Source organism: Peromyscus maniculatus, chromosome 1, assembly GCF_049852395.1.
Source record: "Peromyscus maniculatus bairdii isolate BWxNUB_F1_BW_parent chromosome 1, HU_Pman_BW_mat_3.1, whole genome shotgun sequence".
Classification (NCBI taxonomy): Eukaryota; Metazoa; Chordata; class Mammalia; order Rodentia; family Cricetidae; genus Peromyscus; species Peromyscus maniculatus.
Window position 1 is genome coordinate 77,944,274 of NC_134852.1, and position 25,508 is coordinate 77,969,781.

The window sequence follows — 25,508 nt, forward strand, 5'->3', positions numbered from 1 at the left end:
CTGGAGCTCATAGTCCTCGCATCTGTGACTCCTACATGCTGGGATTACAGGGATGTAGCACCAAGTCTAACAAAGATCTGTCTGTCTGTCTGTATGTATGTATGTATGTATGTATGTATCGGCACTGTTGGAATGGCTACATGTTTAAATGTTTTATTCTGTCTTGAAGCCCAGCCCATTTGGGATTGCTAGTGACAGTTTTAAAAAGTTATCCAATAAATTACAAGAAAGGACAGGTTTCTCTCTCTCCGACTTTCTGGATATTTTTGTTTGTTTAATTCCTTCTATGAACCACAAACGAATGCTTGTATAGAACATTTCTTCTTCATTTTTCTCTCATTCTGCTGCTTTCCCGCATAATAAAACTAAAGGTTTCCCAGTGAGTTGTTGGTGGGTTGGCTGACTTCTGCTGTCAAGTGGTAGTCTTTGCTTGGATTGACCTATTTAATTTTCTCCTTGGGATGGACATGCTAGACATGGAGTTGGGTACTGGCAACGGAACTCGGGTCCTCTGTAAGAGCAGTACATGCTCTCAGTTCAAGGCTCAAGGACTTGTCCCTTGCAGACAAGTGCTCCCCTTAAGCCACATCTTAGGTCTTGGCATATGTCCTCTCGTGTCTCACTTTTATGTGCACAGCGGATGGTGAGATAGACGTGCAGAGAGGAAGATGAGGCTAAACCATTCTCCCCTTCGTTGGTGACATCTATTGCAGATTAGTAATTGAGTCAGAGGGATGTTTGAAAGTGGTCACAAACAGCACAAGTCTCTGAAGGGTCTGTGTGAGCCAAAGAGCCTGCCTTCACTTTTAGGTTAGGGAACCGATCCGAAAAGAGCGCCGAGTTCCTGGATGGGTCGCCAGAATTCCATATCCAAAGCAAATAAACATTATTGCTTATTCCAGTCCTTAATAGTCTGCCACCTCCAGAGACAATGGGTCATCACAGTTGTTACAGATGAGTGGGGTGACACTCCCACTGTGGGAGGCTGGCTCATAAGGACACCAGCATGCCATCTGAAATAGTGACATGCAAAGCAGGTGGTGGTGGAGACCCAGCCTAACATAATAGATGGATACAGGCTGTACAGCTTGGGTTGTGAGTCATCTTTGGGCAGGGAAGAAGGGGAGAGACACCGTGGTATCTAGAGAAGGCCTTGAGATAATCCAGGGTAAAGTGTTGAGATTCTGCAATACATTATATCACAGTTATCTATTTAATGAATTTATAGCACTATAGATTAAACCTCCAGCCCTATGCCTGCTAGGCAAGGACTCTAACACTGAACTACGTCCCTAGCCTACCACCTTCAATCTAAATGTCTTGGTATGATTTCTCGGTTCTGATCATTTAGGAGAAATAGTTGATAAACCCGTTTTATATAATAAACCCATTTTATATTATAAGCACAATCAAAAAATACTTCGTTGAATTATTATCTATCTTTACATGTGTCTAGACTGCTAATTTTTTTCTGGTTGTAAATGACATGCTTGCTACCTGAAGAGGAAAAAGACTAAAGTGAAGCATTTTGCAAATACATACTGATATGGAATACACCGACTCTTATTCCAAGGTTGAGCTGTTAGCGGGAATGAAAGCTGAGCATGAGCGGAAGCTGAGCACTTCATCCTTTCCTGACTCCCACTGTCTTTACACCTAAGGAGTGGTAGGAGTTTGGGAAAACACGTTTAACCATTTTGAACTGTATAAATTGCAAGCGAAATTTTTCTGTCCCAACCTCCTGGTCCCAAATAAATGCACAAAAGCTTATATTAACTACAAAATGCTTGGCCAATAGCTCAGGCCTATTATTAACTAGCTCTTACTTTTAAATTAACCCATGTCTATAAATCTATGCATTGCCACGTGGCCTGTGGCTTTACCGATCCTCTGGCATCTTGCTTTTGGGTGGCTGGCTCCAGTCTCTCCCGACTCTGTCCTTCTTTATCCCAGTCCTTGGTTTGATTGTCCTGCCTAACTTTATCCTGCCTTGCTCTAGGCCAAACAGCTTTATTATTAACCAATGAGAGTTATACATATTCACAGCGTACAGAAGGATCATCCCTCAGCAATAAATTATTACTTTTTTGTATTTTTTTCAAAAACAAACAAGCCATGCTTAAGACAGGTGGTGTACCTCAGTGGTAGAATGCTTATCTAGCATGTGCAATCCCCAGTACTCAGACAACAAGGAGCTTATTCTTTCTTATAGACAAGGGTTCTTTTTTTTTTTTTTTTTTTTGGTTTTTTCGAGACAGGGTTTCTCTGTGTAGCTTTGCGCCTTTCCTGGAACTCACTTGGAAGTCCAGGCTGGCCTCGAACTCACAGAGATCTGCCTGGCTCTGCCTCCCGAGTGCTGGGATTAAAGGCATGCGCCACCACTGCCCGGCTAGACAAGGGTTTTAAACATCTTAAGATTTCTTTACTCATTCCCCCTTTTCACCCAAGAAATGTTTATGCAATTCTGATTATATAGGTGTACAAAATAGGTATACAAATCACATATTTACTGATAACAAATCAAAAACTTATTTTTAAAGAATTCTTTCGTATATATGTGTTTTTATCATCTATTGAAGACAAGTGTAAATGAGATGACTGTGCATATTTATTTCGATATAAATAGCTACTGGGGGCTGGGAGATGGATCAATTAGTAAAGTGTTGGTCATACAGCTTGAGAGCCTCAGTCCTAGCCTAGCCTAAGCTCCCATGGAAAAGCCAGGCAAGGCAGTATGTGCCTATAATCCCAGAAATCAAATCATAACCAAAACCCACTTAGCATTTTTTAGAAAGAAAATTTAGCAATACAAACAGCAATTTTAGAAATTAAACATCCCAACACAATACAATTCAAAGTTATGCTAATTTGGTAATGCTAAGAAATGATAGTAGGAAAATATTTAAGAGTATTTGTTTTCTGTAATTCAACCATTATGTTTCTACAACAGTAGACAATTTAGTGCATGTAGCAAAAACAGTGTAATTTAAAACACAACATTTTGATCTGAGCCAAGGTGCTCCTGGTAAAGATCGTTGGTGCTATGAGGTGAGCGTGTGTGCATCTGCAGTGCAGAGTTCCTATTGTGTGTTCAGCACAAGGCTGCAGTGGAGCCTCGCGATGCAACAAAGGCCAGCACTGCCAGAAACATCGTGGATTCAGTTCTTTTGAATTAATTTCTGGTCCCTGCTCATTCGGAAACCTTTTGTTAACCATCAAGTTTTTCACTAATCTCTCATTCAGTTACACAACCTTACACGACTCCCAGTTGAAGAAGAGAGCCAAGGCTGAAGACATAGACCTCCTTGTATGCAGCATTTAGTAACGTCTACTCTTCTACCTCCCCAGCTTTGTGGTCACGTTTACTTTCATCAGAATCCATGAGCTGTAACACCTATCTTAAAAGGTCTTATAATAAAAAAATTCAGAGCCAGATATTGGGGTGAAAGCTGAAAGATCAGAGAAGCAGAGCAAGCCAGCCACAAGTTCTTACCTTTATGGAATCCTCAGTCTAAAGAGAGTGCGTTCCTGTTTCCTTATGCCTTTCTGTGTCCTACCATATTACTTCCTGGGATTAAAGGTATGTGTCACCACTGCCTGGTTCTGTTTCTCTCATGTAGCCCAGTGTGGCTTTGAACTCACAGAGATCCATAAGGATCTCTGCCTCCCAAGTGATAGGATTAAAGATGTGTGCCACCACTGCCTGACCTCTATGTCTAATTTAGTGGCTGGCTCTGTCCTCTGATTCCCAGGTAAACTTATTGGAGTACACAATATATCACCACAATGAGCCAAACTGCTATTTCTATAAATGTTTATAGTATATGTCTTTCCTTTTAACTCCATTTTTATATTTATGGGTTTTTAAAACATTTTTTGTCATCATTATGTTAGTACTATGTAATCTTAACTCATAATATGTCCAAAGAGCTAATCTTAATTTTGACTTTTCTTTTGAGTGATGTTTTCAGAAGTTAGAGTGTTCCCTAGCAACTTTCCCAGGAAAAAAGAATAGGTTTCCTGAAATTTTATACATCTGAATGTGTGTTTGGTTTGTCATTTATTTTATTTATTTCAATGACGAAGCTGTTTGAAGACTCTCTGTGTGTTTATATGTGTTCACAAGTGTTTTTGAAGGCACACACATGTAAGTGTGTACATGGAAGCCAGAATTTAATGTCAGACATCTTCCTCTATCACTCTCTACCCTAATTTTTGAGACAAGGTCTTTCTTGCTGAACCTGGAATTTGCCAATTTGTCCAGATTGCCTGGCAAGGAATGCCCCCAGGACCCTCCTGTTTCTGCCTCAACAGTGTTGAGATGACAAGTGTGCGCCTGTCTGTCTTTATGTGGGTGCTGGGGATCTGAACTGGCACCTCCTGCTTGCACACTGAGCCGTCTTCCCAGCCCTGGGGTTAGTTTCTACGTCTGCCCTTCTCCAGCAGCTGCCACTCTGCTGTGTGGTTTCTGGACTTCACTGTCCTTCACTAAAGACAAGATTGAGGACAGCCTCTTGTGGGTATTCTAAGTTTGCGGTGCCTTTCCACTTCCTAATTTCTTGTCCTTGAAACTCAGACTGTCCCGAGGTTATGTCTAGACCAGATTCTTTTCTGAGTGCTCTGGCCTTACACCAGTGGTTCTCAACCTTCCCGATGCTGTGACCCTTTACTACAGTTCCTCAGGCTGTGGTGACCCCAACCATGAAATTATTTCGTAGCTACTTTGTAACTATGATTTTGCTACTGTTATGAATCGTAATGTAAATATCTATTATGCTACCTCTGTGAAAGGGTTGTCTGACCCCAAAGGGGTCGTGACCCAAATGTTGAGAAACACTGCCTTACGTGATGAGCCTTTTACGTGTCTCGCCAGAGACTGCTTGTCAGTTCTTTTACCCTCTCAGTATTTTTATTTAATTGCTTTGAGTTATTCTGACTTGAGTGAGATTAAAATCAAGTTATTATTAGTAGACTATGTTTCTGCTTTCTAATCCTCATAATTACCCCCCCCCTTAAAACGCATTTTCATTTTTGATCGTCCTCCTGTGTGTTTTGGGAGGCTATCTCAACTCCACTCCCTCATTCCTAGTTTGATCTTCAGTATCAACCCATTGTCATTTGATCTCCGGTGTCTACCTTTTGTCCCCTCCAGAGCAGGTTTGTCTTGCTTTTTTTTTTTGACAAGGTCTCTTGTAGCCCAGGCTGATCTTGAACTCACTATGTACATAATGATGACTTTAAACTTTCAGATCCTCTAACTCCTACCTGTCAAGCACTGGGCTTCCAGGCATGTACTGCCACACCCCATTTGATTTAGTGTTGAGGATGGCACCCAAGACTTCATACCCCCTAGACAAGCACTCTACCAACTGCTCTGCACCCCAGCCCAGCATTTTTAAATGTATTTTTCCACTTCCTTATAATTTCTTTTCAGACATAGCTGTCTGGTTATCAAGCTTCTTGTTTTTTTTTTTGTTTGTTTGTTTGTTTTTGTTTTAATCTCTCCTAAGCTCCATTTAATGTTTTGTTTTTATTTCATGGCAAACTTAAGATGGAATTTAGCAAGACTTCATCATTTGGCTGCTTACTAACAACAACAGAAAGCAGGTATGTTTTGTGTACTCTTAATCTCAAATACAGCTATCTTCTGAGTGCTCAATTTTACCAAATATTATCCTTAAGGCTTTTTAACCATTCTCTTATTTAACCCTCCAGACATACAAAGACTAGTTGCTCTCATTTTGCTGTGGACATCGACATTTTAAAAGGACGCTAAAAAGCTGGAAGCCAACACATTCTAAAGTTAGCCGAGAGTGAGAATTTAGATGTTCTAACCCCCGATTTCCTATTACACTTCCTATTTCTTGCATAAATAGCTTAAGATTTTTATTTTAACCAAACACGCAGAAAAACAGCTCCCTCTCCTTTGCTGCAGCCGTTTATCACGGTTCGTTCCTTCTAGTCCAACTTCTATTTACCCCCATCTCTGCTAATTCAACCTCCCGGGTTTGTCGGGCGAGAGAGCACACGGATGCGTAGGGGATTATTCTAGAATGTCTTCCCTTCCTCTCCTCACCAACTTGTCAGCGGTCCATAGACCACTTACAGTGGTATTTGCCCTCTGGAGGGATTACTTAGTGGCATTGCGTCAAACCCAGCTGTAATCCCTTCCTTCACGGGTAGCTTTGAGCAAGAGCTTCCGCTCGTGACGCCTCTGTCACCCAGATTCCCACTGGGATGAACCGAGGAGAGGGGAATCAGGGCGCACCCACACACCGAGCTCTTGATCACGATCACGTCTGAGCTCAGTGCAGACTCCCCTTCCAGGCCGAGGGCTGGGTGGGGGGAGCCTTCCCAGAATGCACCGCTGCACAGCCTGCCTCGCGGCTTTCCAGAAGCATCTTCTCTGGACGCAGGAGAGAGGCGAGGAGGGCGAAGGGTTGAGAGCAGGTGAGATGTCCCAGCAGGGGCCATCCACAGCCCCTCCCACCCGTATTTGTGCAGGTCTGGTCCACAGAAGGGCTGGAGCTTCCCGTGTCTCACATCCGAGCAGGCCAAGGTTGGGTCCATGTTCCCTAGAGGCCCAGAAGTCTTTGGGGCCCACACTGGCCAGGCAGGTTTCTGCCCCGGCCCGCACAGGCCAAGGCAGGATTCCTGTCCTCATAAAGGCCCAGGTGACCTTGGGCCCATGATGGCCAGGCAGATTCCTGACCCCGCACAAGCCAGCGTTGTGTCCCTATTCCTTACAGGCCCGGGAATTCTTGGGCCCACGCACACCACACCGAGTCTCCGTCCCCTAGGCCTTGTGTCCATGTTGGCCAGGCAGGGTCCCTACTCCCTCCACAGATAGAAACTGTGCCCCTGGCCCCTCACAAGCTAAATCACACACACCAGTACACACACTCTAAGACTAAAAGTCTTTGTAGCTGCACAGGTGGACCTGGGATTCAGTCCCAAGCCCCAAATAGGGGTAGGAGCAGTATAGACACCTCTTCCCTGTAGCCACTGCACACACAGCCTTGCAAAAAGTCCATTAGAGACATCTCAGGCCACAGTGCCTGGAGGTTTGCGTTCTTACCTGTGCCTACCTTGGTTTTTGTGACATGAAATGTTACTGAGCTGTGTCTTCATCTAGGTTAATAGATCTAACCCAGATTTTTTCCGAGTGCTAAGGTAGGGAATTTAGCAGGAAGCCTTGGAGACTGACTGAGGTGGACTGAATTTAGACTTGGCTTTACATGCCACCAATGGCCTTGTACTCCCAGCCCCAAAGCCTCTTCCCGGGAACTCTGATTTCTTCACTTCATATTCTCCCTATGCCACAGCCCCACACACTACACTACACACACCCCTTCATTTAACATGTATCAAGACCCAGTATGTTCCTTGTACATACTGCAGTTCTAGGTGCTGGGACCCTTGAGATGAGGGAGACACCCACCCTTTTGTTCGTAATCCCAGGGCGGAGGCCTAAATCATTCCAACACTTGCTGTTTACCCAATGCTTTCTTTCATCTCTTCAGAAATTGACTTCAGGATGAGATGTGTGGCTCAGTGATAGGCCTTGGATATAATCCCCATCCTCTCTGTCCCCAAAGAGAAAGAAAGCAAAATGTTCTAAACTGAACTGGAACCAGTGAGGAAAAGTTTAGGTGGCTTATAGAATTGTAAAAATAGTAAATTAATCCCCTATAAATCACCCCTCATCAACAGTGACTAAGAAAATTAACTTAGTAGGTTTAAACCCTTTTAAAAAAAATTGAAGTATCCAGAATTAAGTCATTTGTTTAGACCAGGTAAGTATATTGCATGCACAGAAAGTGCCTTTACAGTAGCAATGCTCCCCATTGTTTACATGATTGAAACTGAGGTAGAGTTAAGTGGGATTTTGTCCCCAGCTAATTCCGTGCTTTACACTGACTTCTCATAGCATTGGCATGCATGGTTTTGGTTATCTGACCCATTACGATCAGTGCAGACCATTTCTGGCGTGTAAGGAATGGCAGAGCTGCTTGAATGTGTGAGTCACTGTGCTGGTTGGCAACTCCGGAAGCTGTAAGGCATCTTTGTTACCGTGAAAGTATGCAGGGCCTACACACTGCCTCTTTTGTTGCCATGTGTGGCCCATACAGCTCTCTTTGCTCCGTTTTGGCTCCCTTGAAACCTAGTAAAGACATCCAGTACTCCAAGAATTTTGCTTTCCAGTTATTACTTTCACCCGAAGCTTTCAGGCTAAAAGTGTTCCATTAGTGACAGTCTAGTTTTTTTGTTTGTTTGGTTTGGTTTGATGCTACGGATTGAACGTGGGGGCCCTGCACATGCTCGGCTCCCGTCTGCACCCCTTCATTTCAGTTTGTTGTTTTGTTTCATTGTATTTTTGAAACAAAGCCTCGCTAGGTGACCCAGGCTGCCCTTGAACTTAAGAGACAATGTCCTAGAAGAAATGGTAGGGTCTTAGATAAGGGATCACTTATGGGAGATGATTCCAGATCAAAGTGATAACTGCCCCTGAATCAACTAAAAGGAAGATTAGTATTGGCATCTCATATGGAATAAGGTGGGAATCACATCAAGTGGTAAGAAGTAAGCAATCCTAGAAGTTTAGATTTAATGCAACTGGCATAGAGAGTCAGTAACTTTGGGGCTGGAAAATAATTCAGTGATAGAGCATTTTCCAGCATGTGCAAGGCCCTCGGTTCTCACCACAGCACTAGATAGATAGATAGATAGATAGATAGATAGATAGATAGATAGATAGATAGATAGATAGATATAGATGATAGATAGATAGATATAGGTAATAGATACATAGATGATAGGTAGATAGATAGATGACAGATGGATAGATGAATGGATATAGAGAGATATAGGCAATAGATAGTAGATGATAGATGGATGGATAGATAGATATAGATTGCTAGATAGATTATAGGTAGGTAGGTAGGTAGGTAGATAGTTAGATAGAGATAGATAGATGGATGCATGCCTAACTTCTGCAGCATGAAGCAGTTTGCTAGGAGCTGTCTTCTGAGTGTGGGCAGCTTTAGAAGGGAACAGCCTTTGTGTGTTGGAATCTATCTCAGCACCACTTCCAGTCACCTTAGAATGTTCAGGTCACCATGAATGTTTTAAAAGCTAAAACACACCCGACGAGGGAAAATGTTTGAATTAGATTTCTCCCTAATAGTAGTCTGGAGATTATCGAAGAGTGACAACAGCCACTGTCCTCAAGATGGATGTGAAGTTCTCTAATGACCTCTGGCATAACCACAGCCTTTGTCAGAAGTCATCAGATAAAGGTGCCATGTTCCTGGGAACAGGTCCTGGATGACTCGAATTATGACACTCGATCTAATTTGTGTTTTCTGTAGGGCTCTCCATGGTTTTTTTTGTTTGTTTTTTCTCAGAGAATCCATAGGCTGGAGAGAGGTATCCATTCTTAGGGATCTCTGGTTTTCTGGTTTCTCAAGCAGGTTGTTTTTTTTTTTTTTTTTTTTTTTTTTGTTAATGTGTATGTGTGTGGTATGTAGGTGGCATAATAGGACACAGGATAGGAAATAGAGTCGGAAGAAGGAGGAAACAGATAATATCTCCTCAAGGTCAAGGCCATTGTGTTGATCTCTGTATTCCAAGCCTTTTGTAGACTGTGCTGGGTAAAAATGGGTCAGTAAATACAATGTGTTTTGTTTCCTCATCTAGTTCATGCATGACGTGGCACTGAGTATCCAAAAATATTTATTCCAGCTCTAATCCCTGCTTATCACCTATTTCTCCCCACTGGCTAGTGTTTATGCAACTCTTAGAGTCCAGCCAAAACACAAGGAACATTTCCTTGGATACTCCAGCACAAGTCATGGAGATGAACCACAGATGCTCGCCCTCACCAATTCCATCTAGGAACTGAGACCTGGAATTGGCTATTTGAGAAGGTGAAACTTTATCTGCCCTCTTCCATCTGTTTCTTGATTCTATATTATATAGTCCCAGTTCCTCATTTAAAATCCATGGCTCGTACTTTCATGCTTTTCACGTGGGACTTGAAGGTAGCAAATGTTGGAGAGTCCATCTTCTCAGCGGTGTTGGAACAGGAAAATATATGCACCCCACAAATACACATGGCCATTTCTTCCACACCTCTGTGTAAAAGACTTGTGGATGCTTTTGCTTATCTATGGAAATGTGTGTCTGTCTGGTTTGGTAGTCATACTCGATTTTTATTCTTGAGATCTGTAGCTCCTTCAAAACAGACGATATGTCTGGCACGTAGTATGAACCTAATAACTATTAGCCAAGGGAATTAGCTAGTGAATATGACATTCAGAGACCAGAAGTGGTTGCAACACCAAGACTTTGTACAGTTGTTACACTCAAGATTTAATTGGATAAACTAATTCTAGATGTACAAACTAAGACCTGTTACAAAATAACATAAGAATAAAAGCCTATAAATTAAACATACCAATCATCATGATAGCTATAATCACAGCTTCCATTCATACAGTACCATTTAGAAGCTTATTTTATATAGGCTGACTAATGTTTTACAGCACTAATGATATTGCTGTTGATACTGTTTTCCAGCTGAGAAACGGGAAGGTCTGTCTGATGGACTAAGCAATTTATCTTTAGTCACACAATTAATACAAATAAGACCCTTTATTATTTGTATCAAGTGGACCTTAGCAGACAAAATTTTCTAGAGGAACCAAGTCAAACCGTGTCTTCTTCAGTCATGATGGCCAAGGGCTGTACATACAAGTGACTATGACCAGCTGGCCAAACACTGGCCTTTAAGAGACAGCCTTATTCACAAGCTGTATATGTGAACTTGTGGTCTGGCTTGCATATAACATCAGAGACAGTGTTGCCAGAGTGATGCCAAGAATTATTTTTCTCAAGTCCTCAGTATGTGACAGACTTAATTCTTCAAGGAGAAAATCTCCCCACCTCTTAACAAACCCACAGCAGAGATGGCCTTCTTCATGATGTGCAATGATCTCTTCAAGTTTTCACAAAGCAAATCCCTATTGTGGTAGAGAGGAAGGGTGCCATGGGAGGTATCCAGACAAAGAAGCTACTCTGTTGACATTGCACTCTAAAGCTGCCGGAAATAATTCTAATTACCGCCCCGGCCCCCCGCCCCCCCCCCCCCCGAATTCAGCAGTAGGCAGGCCAGCCAGAGATCCCAGCCCTCCTAGAGCTTACATGGCAGTGAACAGATAAACTGGGAAGAGGGTGAGTTAGATGGGGAGAGGTAGCTTAGGAGGGAATGGTGCAGGATGGTGGGTACTGGGGGACGGGGAGGGCGTCCTAGGAGGATGAGTGTGTAAGAACCTTCTCCCCTGGGACGCGTGACTGTAGCTAGTCTCTTCCTCAAAGAGGGGCCTCAAAGCGTATTGCATATGTGTGTGTGTGTGTGTGTGTGTGTGTGTGTGTGTGTGTGTGTGTGCTTGTGGGCCCTTCACCACCAAGCCAGGGTAAGTGCAGAAACTCGGTACAGTGGAAAGAGAAAGACACAATTCAGGTCTTAAAATCCTGTAATCCATTGAAGGATTTATATGAGTCATAATGGGAGAGGTGACTGGTTCATGTCAATATGATGTAGCCTTTCTTTTCTTTCAGCACAGATGTTGATCCAGGGGTTTAAGTGTCCTTAGGAAATCCTATGGTCAGATGAGATGATTCAGTGAGGAAAGGTGCTTGCCAGCAGTCTTGATGTCCTGAGTTTACCCCTGGAACCCACGCAGTAGAAAAAAAAGAAGAAGAACTGACTTGTGCAAGTTGTCTCCTGATTTTCACACATTCACCACAGCACAAAGACACACACACACACACACACACACACACACACACACACACACACTAAATGTAAAAACATTTTTAATACATGGTAGGAATATTCATTTCATTATGTCTTGCAGGAGCCGCACACACACGTGTGCGGCAGGATACAGGGGCTCTTGTCATTTTGATTTAGAGTCTTGTCTATGCACAAACCTTAGCATTTGAAAAGTGTGGAAACACGACAAGATTAAACATTATATGAAACACAGTTGGTTGACGGTGACAGCTCAGATGTGCCCAGGTAGATTAAGAACACGGTGAAAGCTGCCTCCATTGAGTAGCTTGGCAGGGAAACAAGGGTCCCTTCTACCTTGCTTGGCTCTTCTGGGTTCAAAGCATCACCCGCTGCAGGAGCGTAGCAGTCCTGCCAGTCTGCTTTCTCCTGCGCTCACTCTGTTGCTCTGGGCTCCTGTGCAGAGCCTTTGGGGGCCTCTCTTGTCCTCTGGCTGCTGGATCCCAGAGTCCGGCTCCTTGCATCCTGCTCTTCTGAGGTCACGAGCGGCCCTCCAGAACCTTAACTGGGTTTGGCTCTAGTTTACCTAGGTCATTTCCTACTTCATTATGTAAATGGACAAGGTAGATCCGCGGCACACTAATAACTAAGTTGACATTTGACCTTTGCGTGTTCTCTGTGTAAGAACTAGGCAGTTTTGTCATGTCTCCTGAGTAAAACTGATCCACTCAAACCCTGCTTCATTGTCTACATTTCATTTGTCTGATAGCTACTCCCTGAAGTGCTCTCTGAAATCATTCATAGTCTTCTTGACTTCATGCCTTAATATCTATTACTGAAAATTCAAAACAGAACCTGGATTTAATGGTTCCATTCACTCTTAAAGTTCACTCATAAAGTGAGAGAGTTGAGTATCACTTAAGCCATGGAACCCCCATGGGCACCTTGTTCTGTCTGTCTGTCATTCCTTGGGGATTCTCTCTTCTATTAACAGTGAACTAACTGTTAAATACACTGTAGTAGGGCACAAGTGAGAAGTTAGATAAAGAAAGGAATTCGCCTGAGATATGTTTACAGGCTCCTGTTCCTGTCCTCCTCCCCCCCCCACACACACTCCCCACCTCGCCGCCGCCCCCAGGGCCCTGGGGTCATCTTCCAAGAGGAGCTGCCTAGCAAAGGATACTGACACATAGATATTTGGCTCTAGAGAGGTCACAGGTGACAAACCCTCACAGTTCTCTTGTCCCCTCTCTTTAGCATAGAGCAGGAAATATGTTCCTGAAGAAGATGGGGACTGGGCCTTGACAGTGACTCAAAAGAGGCCGGAGTCGGTGCTGGGGCTGGGACTCTGCTAGACTATGTACTTAGCATATACAAGTTCCTGGGTTCAATCCCCGGTACCACCCCCAAAGATAATAGCACTAATAAGATTCTTTTCATTATATCAGATGCATTGAAGTATGTGCAATAGCTCCTGTTTGATGTGAACGTTACATTTCATTAGGAGATAATATGAATTTTATTATAGAAGGGACAAAAGAAGATGTGATTCTGTTCTGGCTAGTTGAACTGGGGGAAGGATCCAGAATAATGTTTAGGGAAGTGGTCTTCCCCCAGATATCCCTGACATGCAATGAGTGTGAGTGAGATGACTGCCTGGGTTGTTTGACCAGCTGGGCACTGTGCTCCCCAGGAATAGAGAGAGGAGCAGGAAGGACTGGCCCTTGAGCTCCCTGGAAGCAGAAGTGGAAACAGTTAAGCTGGGCAGCGGGTTGGAAATGCAGGTGTATGCACAGCAGGACTGCTGGCCGGGGAGCTTGAGAGCAGCCAGAGCAAAGGGCAGAGGGGCATCCTGGAGCAGGCTGCTGCTTCTGATCCTCTAGGGGGAAGATCAAGGCTTCTCAGTAAGAGAGAGGAATGAGAACAAATCCTTGAATTAGGAAAGGGAGCAAGAGAGCCATGGGAAGTCGGACTATATCTGGAAAGGCATCCCAGAGAGCCAGGGAAGGCCACAGCAGTCTCCTAAGACCATCTACCCTTCTAGTGACCTGGAGTTCAGCCCTCCTAGCTAAAGATGTTTGTTTGCTTTGGTTTTGTAAGGCAGGGGCTCACTTTGTAGCGCAGGCTGGCCTGGAACTTACTATGTAGCTCAGGCTGGCCTTGAATGTAGTTGATCTCCATGCCCTTGGTATGCTTCAATTAGAGACATAAACCAAACCTGCTCCTAACGATGTGCTAAATTCACTAACTTTTTAATAGAAAGCAGTCTGCAAAAAGGCAGTCGAGGGAGAATGAGTGAGCAAACGCTGAATGGCAGGGCTTTCTCGGTCCTCTTTCTGTGAACTAAATCCGAAGTAAAATTCAAGCGTGGTGTTTCTGTTGGCTTGAAACTGCCACCCCCTTTTCTCCACTTCTGGACTTTTGAAGTTTTTCCATCATCTAGCAGCTGACAGAAAACACGAAAGGCTTTTCATCAGTTGGCACCTGGTGAGGCGCTCTTGGGATCCGCTGGCAGAAGCGCCAAGGATGCCGGCTTTGGTTAACCAGGATACGTGAATCAACTTGTTGGAGCTTTCTTCCTGTCAAAGCACCTTTAACTAGCCCAAGCCCAGAGCTAGCTCATCTTCTGCAAGAGAAAGTGGAGCTGCCCCCACAGTCCACCTCCTCAAACCCCAATCACGTGTACACATTCCCTTTGGAAACGGAGATGCAATTCACCTTGTTTTTGTTTTGGTCTCAAAGAGCAATAGCCACAAAGAAAGATCAAAAACAAGGTGAATTGCATCTGACTAAGATGCTCTAAAAAGAAAACATTGCCAGACTGTTTTGTTGATCTCTTTATTTTGGTTGCTATAATTTTTCTTTAAATAGGTTTTGCCCCCATCACTGGGAAACAAGCAGAGGAACCACATTCTGTGTCTAGGGCTCCTTCACCTAAGAGTCTGATGGAGCAAGAGGAGTGTTAGTGGTGATGCTTTAGTTACCCAAAGCCTGCTGGGATCTGCAGCTGCTCGAGTGTGCTGTAGTTGTCAAACCAGCTCAGGGCAGAGTGCAACAGTGTTTCCAGCTTCCCTGTGGCCGGCCACCCAAGCCCTTTCCTTCAGTGCACACAGCAAAACCACCTTGCTCGAGGCCGACCAGTGCCTGTGTACACCAAAGGCAGCGGCGATGAGGCAACCCATGCGTTTGTAATTCAGTGTCTGATCAGACTCCAGTTTTCCCTTCTCCCAGTGGTGGAACAGGAAGCGACGTCCCATCTGGAAGAACCTGAAGGTGCCATCCAGTAGCTTTGCCTCACGTGACTAACTGCTCTCAGTCAGAAATCTTGACTTGCAACTTTCGAGGGTGGGTCTCTGCAAGAATTTCAGGGCTTACGTACAGATGGGGTGTGTTGCTCTCTGATGAGAACAGAGCTGGCTGGAAGGGGAAGCCTCTCGGGTTGCTCCTCATAGGCGAGGAACATCTTCTTCAGCCTGACACCTTGGGAAGGTAGGCGTCAGCTCTGTGATGTTCTTGGGGGAGCTTCCATACAAAGGTCTCTTGACTCGGTGTGGGTCTGTGGTTGTAGGGTGTGTGTGTGTGGTTGAAGGGTAGGGAGGGGAGAGAGAGGAAGAATGAAAAGACCTGTTTTTGCCGGGATGTTGTGGGAGAGATTCAGGAAGGGTGGGGAGCCTCCTGCCTGCAGCCTGACTTCAGCAGTGCTTGGCGGAGACTTGGAGTCGGGACCCGTGCCCCTGGCTCTCTCGCTTTGCTGAAGGCTGAGCTGCCACTGATCCATGAAAGGGATGGGAGAGTGGCTTAGACACTGCATTCACACACGCTGGGGTTTGCCTATTAGGAAAACCTGACTCAAGATGGCATGAGCAGTGTGGCCACTGTGCCGGCTGGGTGGCCTGTCAATCCATTTCAAACCCTGTCACAGGGCCTTCGCTCAGAGCAGGCAGGACTTGCTCACCTCAGGGACAAACTTGTCTAAGTTAGTCCTATCTTTAGGGATGTAAGACTCCTTGTCAGGCCCCAAAGAAATTAGCTGGTTGATTAAAGCAGCTAGCTTCATGCAACAAAACAAAACAACTTTATTTTTCCTAAATTAAACAGTCTTAGGAAAGAAGTTCTTGTAAAAAAAATTATAATTTTCTGGAAAATCTTTATACATAGGGAAAGAAACCTTTGGGACTCCCTAGGTGATGAATATTAATTTATTCATTAACCATTGATGTTCAATGTCTCCTTTCTCTGTCTCTGCCCCTTCTTTTTTTTTTTTTTTTTGGTTTTTCAAGACAGGGTTTCTCTGTGCAGTTTTGTGCCTTTCCTGTATCTCTCTCTCTGTAGACCAGGCTGGCCTCGAACTTACAGAGATCCACCTGCCTCTGCCTCCCGAGTGCTGGGATTAAAGGCGTGCGTCACCACCACCTGGCTCACCCCTTCCTCGTTGTGTGTGTATCTCTGTCCCTCTGTCTGTCTGTCTGTCTTGCTGGAGAAGGAACCCAGGCCCTTTTGTAAGCTGAGTAAATGATCTACCACTGAGCTACATCCCTAGTCTTTTATGTGGTTTCTCTACCGTGCCTGAAAGTCCAAACTTTTAACTTTCTTACTTTTCATCCTCCTGTAAGCCTTTTTTTTTTTTTTAAATCCTCAAGAGGGGAATTTCAATTATAATTTCATCCATAGGATTGTTGGTCAAAAGAAAAATACTTTAAGGCGATAATAGGCACATGTATGGGTAATAATTATACAAATTATTTCTAAAATAACAATTAAATTGATTAACATGATTTTGAAGATAATTCTTGGTAATGTCTACATTTATTATTGAAAATTTATTAGTTCTAAACATTGGTTAGTTGTGTTGGCTACAATCTCAGTCCTTGCTGTATGTATATGTATTTTCTCATTTAATTCAAGGAGATGGAATTTATAGTCTATGCACCTTCCACAAGAGAAAGTTTAACTTCAGTGTGTTAGACTGATGTAACTCATGAGAAAGACAAAGCTTTTGTGGCCTTTTACATACCCAAATGCAGAATTTTTCATTCCCTATTCCATTAGCCTTCTAGTGTCCTTAATGTATAGAGGTATTTCCAAAGCCATTGGTAACTTTTAAACCTTCCAACTTGGAATCATTAAACAAGAAAACAACAACAAAAAAAACCCTTTTAAGTTAGCATGAAAAGTCCAAGTTTTCCTTATGGTGTTTTATGAGAACTTAATTCTGGTTGGCTCCCCTCTAGTCCTGCACTGTCCTATTCTGTTCTCAGTAATCCCACCATCCCCTTTCACATTCATGTGCTCTGTTGTCCCTCCTCCACCGTTAGTCTTTTTCCTGTGACCCCTCCACACCCAGCCCCACATAAATACCCCCATGGAAATAAAAACTGAAGCTAGGCTGTGCATCTGTGGGAATGTGCAGTATTTGTCTCTCTGAGTCTGGCTCACCTTACTTAATGTAATATTATCTGTTGTCTGTGCATTTATTTTCTTTTTTATGATGTATTTTATTTCTAATTATGTTCATGTGCATACATCTGTATGAAGGTATGTACACATAAGTGTAGGTACTCACAGAGGCCAGAAGTTGGTGTTGGATTGCCTAGAGATGAAGTCCTAGGTGGTTGGGATCCACCTGACATGGATGCTGGGAAATAAACTTGGCTCCTGCGCAACAGCAGTATGTGCTCTTAACCACGCAGCCATCTTTCTAGCTCCTCCTGTGAATTCTTTAATTTTATTTTTCTTTACAGATGAAGAAAATTCTGTTGTTTATATGTATCATTATCTCTTCATATGTTGGTGGAATCTAGGCTGGTTCCATTCCCTGGCTATTATGGATAGAACAATAATGAACAAGAGTGTACGAGTGTCTCTGTGGCTGGATATAGCATTCTGCCAGTGTATGCCCAGGAGTAGGGTAGCTGGGTCATATGGTAGTTCTAATTTTAGCTTTTTGAGAACCCTCCACTCTGAGTTCCATAGTGGCCGCACCGGTTTACACTCCTACCAAGAGTCAGTGTTTCTCTCTCCCACATGCTCAGTATTTGTTGTCTGTTTTCCTGTTGAGAACTATTCTGGCTTGGGTAAGAGGGAATCTCAAAGTGGTTTTAATTTTCGTTTCTCTGATGATAAGGATTAAGATTACTTTTAGGAAATATGTATTGGCCATTTGTATTTCTTTAAAGAACTGTATGCTTAATTCTGCAGCCCATTTATCAATTAGCACATTTTTGTGGTATTTGATTTTTGCAGTTCTTTATATATTCTAGACATTAACCCTGCCAGAAATATAACTTGCAAAGATTTTCTCCCATTCTTTAGACTGTCTGTTCATTCTACCAATAATTTTCTTGCTGTGAAGAAACTGTTTCAATTCTGTATAATCCCATTTGTCAATTATTGGAGATATTGGAATCTTAAAACAAAACATTCCAATTTGGTAGCTTTTTTTAAAAAAAAAAAGCTTAAACATCAATCTATAGTTTTTATAGATTAGGGTGAAGGTGTGGTGTGCTTGACAGAGTGTAGACAAGAAAGATTTGAATGTGAGTCACTGTTTCCTGCTAACTATGACTTAGCCAGGTCAGTAAAATTCTTCAAACCTTGATTCCCTTATCTGTAGCATACTATTTTAATGCCTGTTATGTGAGGTTGGGTGTTAGGATGGAAAGAAAGGCAGATGTTAGGCGCCATCCACATGGCAGTTGTGGCTCTTGCTAAATAGAACTTAATTCTCCATTTTGTAATTATTGGTGAATGCTTTCCATGTGCTCTAGGCTCAAGACCATCAATACTGCAGGGGTGGACAAACCCTGCCCTCGTGGAGCTGACTGTCCAGGCAGCCTGCTTTTTGGTAGGATAGGGACTTTTTGAATGTCACTTTTCGTGATTACTGACATTATTTTTTTGTGGAACTGATCCATCCTTGAAACTGCCTCAAAGAAAAGTAGTGAATAAGTGAAAGGTGTATGCTAAAACATCCCCACGGTATAATAAACCCAGTGAAGAGCAGGCATAGAAGGTATTTCTTTCCTAAAAGTCAGCTTGTTGTGTTCATCATTGCAAAATGACAGATCAGGGGAGCTATATTTTTATACACCTATCTGACACACATACAGATTTCAGATGCAAGTTTTCTCGGGTCCCAAAGCCATTGCAGAGGTATCACTAGAAGCTGGCAGACATATGGCAAGAAGGTACCAGCAGCTCCCTCACACCAGCCTTAGGATTCCCAGGAATTGTCCAGTGTAACTGAGGAGGCAATGTGAAGAGACCAACCCACAAGTATATGAGAACAGATAGACTGTGGACAAGAGTGATGGAGGCACTCACAGCAAGATGGCTGGATTCAGTTGATTTGGGTTTATCAGTTCGCATGAAGAACAGTAGTTTGGGCCAGCAAGACAGAGTGAAGGTACCTGCCGCAATCGCTTGACCATCTGAGTTTGCCCTAGAGACCCCCATGGGAGAAGGAGAGGGGCGACTCCTACAGTTTGTCATGTGCCCCCCCCAACAGATGCACCTGGGTGTGTTTGAGAGTTTGTAACACACACACACACACACACACACACACACACACACACACACACACACACACACACACACACACTTCCTGAGATGGATTCACCATGTATCTAAGGTTGGCCTTGACCTCACTATGGAGCCCAGGCCTGGTAATTATTTTAATCCTCCTGCCTCAGCCTGCTGAGTTCTATGAATTGGAACAAACAAACAAATAAATACTGCTACCACCAACTAAGATTTTTTAAACCAAAATCCTCACATTTTTCTGCTTCATATTGGTATATACAAACCCAACTTTTGTGTCTCTGTACAATTAGAAAAGGAACCCCAAAGATATGTACATTTCTTGTTGATGGGAAGAATATAAAATTTACAGGCAGGGCTGCTTAGGTTATTTGAAATAGATCAACTATTACACTAAGGGACTTGAGACAATTATTTACCATATCCATATTCTAAAATGAAGTACTTTATGAGAAAACTCTTGTGATAAACCATTGATTTCTCCACGGTGTGCTTGTCTGCTGGAACAAGGCCATTTGTCTTATTTTGGTTCCTTTGTCAGGCATATTTTATCAGACAGTCAATAAATACTTGTTGATTATATTGAGCCCGACACAGGCTAGCAGTAAACTAATCATTTCAAGATTTAAGCAGAAAAATTCTCAGAGCAGTTTTTTTTTTTCAATAATGAAGATTACTCAAGTTTGATATCTAAATTGGCTTCAATTTCTTCTCTTCAAAGTCTGTTTTCTTGTCTGACCTGGGAATAAAACTATAAAAACATAAAATATGCTGATGCAAAGAAAACTTAAATTATGCTCATCTGTAATGTTGTACACGTTACAGGACCCTTGCCATGTTCTACTTTGGGTCAAAGTTACAGGGTCTCCTAATGAGCTCCTCCTGTTCCATTAACTCCAACTGCCTTTACCTGGATCATTTCCAGGAACAATCTGCTTGAAGTGGAATTCTAGTCTGTGAACTGTGTGGGAACAAAACAGCATAGCTCCCCGAATCGATGACTGAAAAATAGCAGGCAAATGTTGGTCTCACAGGCTAGACTATTGCTGCCACTTTTAAATGTTTTTAACCATTATTGATAGTAAGAAGTACTTTTCAGGCAGGTGGTACTTTAGTTACTATCCAGCCCACTGCCCTACACACACGCACGCACGCACGCACGCACGCACGCAAGCACGCACGCAAACACACACACTTTCCTGAAATAGTATCGTACAGAGACACTTGATACTTACTGATCTTAACTTTTATATTCCTTCCCACCTTATAAAGTTGCTCAACATGGAAATGGTTCTCAACATGAGATATGAATGAGAAATCTACTGGGGACTTTTAAAGGAGGGTGTGGCTTGTCAGAGTGGACTGGGGATTTTAGGGACATCTGTGGATACTGGTATTTGTCATCAATGATCTCAGTACCACAGGAAATTGGGAGCTGTTTGGATATCCATGTGGAAAGAAAAATGGTTGCCCTAAAATGTGTACAAATCTATATATTGATTTAGACGTAGCAGACAAAACAGAATAACCTCCAGACCTATATGGGTCTAACAATATGGCTGGCCTAATAAAGAAGATCATGCTGAAATGTAAAAAGCACAAAGTAGATTTTATAAACTCACTGTAGAGAAAGACATGGGACTGGCAAGATGGCTCAGTGATAAAAATACTTTCTGAACAGTCCGGTCCCTGGAACCCATGGGGGAAGAAGAGAACCAGTTCCTGAGCATTGCCTTCTGACCTCCACAAACATATCACAGAATGATCACACACACACACATCCTACATACCCATATTAGTAATAAAATAAATAATAATAAATGGATAAAAGTATGAAGTATCTCATTGATAATTTTATACTGACTGCTCATTGAAATGAGCAATTTTTAAGTATTGGGTTATATAAATGTTAAAATAAATTTCAGTTTATTTTTATTTTTAAAAGATAGGTACTAGAAAATTTAAAACTGTATGTGACCTCCATTTTTATTATCTGCCGAGCAGCATTGTTCTGGATGACAAAAGTAGACTATGTTTATGACCTTGGCATGGGCCTTGGTTTCTTAAATAAGATACAGAATTACATGGTGAAAAAAAATCTGTGGCTCGGACTGTATTAGAATGGAGAAGTTCAGACTCTTGAAGCATACCATTGAGAGGAAAAGCCAAGCTGCGGAGGGAAAGGAGACATGTGCCTTACATATCCTAATAAACTCATGTCCAAGACATGCAATCAAATCAAAATCATTTGATTGTCCTCAGTCAGCACACAAACTAATAGACTGCGTTATGACAGCTTCAGTCACACTTGCTCATGCTGGCAACCCCTTAGACACATCAATTCTGAAAGGTTAACACAACAGAAAAACGAGCAAGAGATTTAAGCAGGTGCATCACAGACATGCAGCCACATGGCTGAGAACCCCAAGTGTCCTTGGTGTTGTTAACTATCAGGGACTGAAAATTAAGACCACAATGCTGTACTTCTGTACACCCACCAAAAGTCCCACAGAGTGCTGGCAGAACTCTGCGACACTCCAGTGGCGGTACATTTGACACTTTTGGACACATTTCTTTGTTTAGACATACCTACTGGACCTGAATATGTGAATGATTTATACTCTGGCAGTTCTTCGTCTAGGGCATAATGTCCTATGAGCATGTCTACATTCAAGAATATTTATAGCTATTGGCATTAATTGTTATAGCCTTAGACTCAGAACAGCCCAAATATGCATCAACAATAGTGTGGGGAAACAGTTTACACTAAAGTCACATAGTGAAATAGTAAACATGAGGGGAAATGGGCCAATTGTTGCATGTGGTAACATGGATACATCTCAGTCCTCACAGTTGAGATAAGGATTCAGTATGGTTCTGTTGTTAGCAAGTTCAACAGAAGCAACATTAACCTGTGGTGCTGGGAGTTGGGATGGGATAAAGGAGGAGGAGGATGGGGTAGTGTGGGACAGGGACACAGAGGGAACTACAGGATGTTGGCAACACTGCCATCTCAGATTGCTTCACAACAGTTGTGTTGCTGATGCTGGGACTACACAGTCAGAAACCCTGATCTAATGGTCTAGATTAGGGAAAAGCATAGTTCTAAAACTTCTGCCAGCAATTCATACGTACAGGCGAGGCTGAGAAGCAGTCTTTGAAAGCCCACTACTGTGGGCAAACCCTCACTGTTCTACCTGGGTGTGCAGGACCCTGTTGCTCAAGCTCTCCTGACTATGAAGACATAGTCCACAGAGAGAAATTCTGCAGTGTAGGGATCCACGGTGTTAAATGCCATGGAAAACTGCAGATCCTGAGTCAGCAGGTCAGCTTAGGAAAGCGTGTCTGCCCTATTTAAGGCTTGTCACTCAGATGACTGTTGCCAGATCTGATTTTTGAAATAAACCTGCAGTTCTGGGTTTCTGTTTTAAATGTTGGCTCATATCAAGTTCTACCATCAGTTTGGAACTCTGGCTTAAAATTTCAAAGCTAGAAGGCAACTTGGGGATATGTTTGTCTAATATAACATATTACATCTCTCTTTTTTGCTACTATGGGGTGTGAATTTAAACAGGACATCTAACATATGCACACATACATATGCATAACACACTGCTTAAGTAGAATGCTTTCACATACCCTCAAGTTAACCATAATCATTTGCATATTTAGTTTACCTACGTTGTGTCTATTTGGAGGTAATCTTGGGAGTTACATCTGTGGCTCCCAAGTTGATTATATTAGCATTGCTTTTCACATCCTGGGGAGGAGGGATACGTGGGCCAGGCAACTCCCTGTAATTGTCAATTGTCTCTGAGGTTCTGGAGGTTTGCGGTCTTTTCCAAAGGGGAGATGTTGGGTAGACATTTGACTACTCTGAGCCCCCCAGCTCCCCCTGCCCTCCACCCCGCACACACTACTCCATTAGAACTTCTTGTACTCGTGTGGGAAGGGCTTTCCATGCTCAGGGGACTTCTGACTTTTAGTTCTTAACTTGTCAAGAAGATTGTTCAAAACCACTTTCTTCAAAAATCATGAAAAGCGGTAATAAAAACTGATCTTTTGTGCGGGGTGTGATGATACATGCCTGTAATCCCAGCATTCCTGAGGACAAAGCAGGAGCATTGGGAGTTGCTGGCTAGGGTTGTCTACATAGTGAGATGCTGAAATAATAATAATAATAATAATAATAATAATAATAATAATAATAATAATAAAACAGTAATAAAAACAAAAAAGAAAACCAAGCAAGCAAACAAAAGCAAAAGTAATATCATTTGTGCAGTGTATGCAGATATTGGTTTAATGAAAGGCAAAGTCAGGTAATGCACACAGAGTCCATACTTTGACCCCTAGTGCCTAAATTTGAAATTTGCTCGGATTTCTAAATTTGGGTCTGTGCCCTGAGCATGTCCCTTCTACACTCTAAGCTTGGTCTTCTCCTTCAAGTTGTAGGAATAATTATTGCTGGAGGGTGTGTTGCGTGAACACTGGGGAGCTGGTACCTGTGACGTGTTGGACACTAGTTATCATTTAATGAGCATCTAGTAGTCTGTGGAAAGGCAGTTTGTTATTGTTCCAGACTCTCAGCTGTAAAACTGGTTTGGATGGCATTGGAAAGCTCACTCCTGTCTTCTACTTTCTCCCCTGCCTTCTCTCCTGGGTTTATGTGAACTAGATCTCACCTCCCACTGCCCAAGGATAACTAGCCCTATGGGGCAGTAAAGAGCTCCGACAGAAGGGGCCTGAACCTCATATACTGACATTGAGCCTGCTGGTGCCCTGCCTGCTTTCTGCTAGAAGTGAGAGTCAATGGCGAGGAGAGGAGAGCTGGAGAGAGGATCTGGGAGGCACCAGGAAGCTGCAAATGGAACAACGGACTCCTGATGACCTCTAGGGAACTTCCTCTGTGTGGAGGTCGTTCAGCTGGATTATCAGAAAGTCTGAGGATTGGGAGCACAGCACGGATCTTTGATGTCCAGAGTTCCTAAGAGTTCTGGAGTTGCAGACCAATTTTGGGGCCCTCTAAGCAGGCCCACCACAAAAACTATAGAGAGTGCAGGCCAGAGTGTCATGTCAGCTTAAAGCCCTTAGCCCAGCTCAGTGCTTCTTCCTAGCTACTGTTTCCTGCTCGACACACAGTGTGTGCTCTCTCTTCTACCTTCCTCCCCAGTCATCTCCTATGGCCACCCCTAGGCCCAGGAGTATGAGATGATGTACCTTCCTGGAGGGAGACCAGAGCTGGAAAGATCTCACACAGACCCCTTCTCTGCAAAACTGACAGGAGTAATTTGTAGTTCGCTTCTGCCAACTTTATATTTGGGCAGAAAAAAATTGTCAATGATACTTAGTTTTTGTTTATTTATTTTTAATTGTGTGTGTGTGTGTGTGTGTGTGTGTGTGTGTGTGTGTGTGTGTGTGTGTTTGTACATGTGTGTGCAGGTACCCATCAAGGCCAGAAAAGAGTACTGGATGCCTTGCGGGTGGTCATGAGCTGCCTGCTGTGCATGCTGGGGATGGAGTCGTAGTCCTCCCTGAGAGTGAGTGCTCTTTAACACTGGGCTGCTTCTCAAGTCCCAAGCGTTTGTTTAAAGACGCACTTTTATTTTAGTTGATTCTTTTGCATTCCAGGGATGGAACCGAGGCCCTAGCACATGCTAAGCACATGTGCTACCTATAAGCTATAGGCCTTCAGTCCAAAAATAAATTTGAAAAGAAAACCTAGGGACCTCTGGACTCAGAATCAGTATTGGTGGAGGGGTAGCGAGAACACCACAATGGTGTGTTGCTCCCCTGGGGAAGAGCCTTGGTCATGTGCAGGATGTGCTGAACTGGGAATTCTCTTTCTTAGCACAGCATTATCTCCCATTCGTACCAGCTGATTTTCATTAATAGACAGACCACAGAGAGATGAAACAGAAATTATATAAATGTATGTTGATAAAACTGAAAGAATTCCCTTTTTAAAATAAGTATGTACTTAGAAATTCTGGCAACCTGGAGAAACATTTATTTCTTAAGTAATAGGTTGGTTTTAAACAGAATACACAGAGTTTTTTTCCCTTGCACCTTTGTACACAAAGTTTCTCTAAATTTAAAGCGATAGATTTGACCTTGCCCAAGAGTACTGAGCCCAGAAACACATCAACTATGTCCCAGGCTCTTTAGATCA

The 25,508-nt window shown here is 43.0% G+C and overlaps 1 protein-coding gene and 1 long non-coding RNA gene across 5 annotated transcripts in view; one reads left to right on the top strand and one right to left on the bottom strand.

Annotated features, from left to right (window-relative positions):
- Positions 1-886: 886 nt before the first annotated feature.
- LOC121829433 (uncharacterized) lies at positions 887-6,405 on the bottom strand. Of its 2 annotated transcripts, none has more exons than XR_013042285.1 (3): positions 6,107-6,405; positions 1,543-1,656; positions 887-1,184 (listed from the first exon to the last, which is right to left on the bottom strand). It is a non-coding gene; the product is annotated as an uncharacterized LOC121829433 (long non-coding RNA). The 2 variants fall into 2 exon arrangements; XR_006072241.2 differs by having other exon boundaries at positions 6,277-6,401.
- The window catches only part of Cers3 (ceramide synthase 3), a 105,070-nt gene continuing 85,754 nt past the window's right edge, over positions 6,193-25,508 (top strand). The window contains exons 1-2 of one of the 3 annotated variants that reach the window (XM_076544574.1): positions 6,367-6,450; positions 9,786-9,929. The gene's annotated coding sequence lies outside the window, so the exon portion shown is untranslated. Of the gene's footprint in view, positions 6,451-9,785; positions 9,930-15,130; positions 15,287-25,508 lie in introns of those variants that run through there. The other 2 variants (XM_042277746.2, XM_042277749.2) reach the window with 2 other exon arrangements.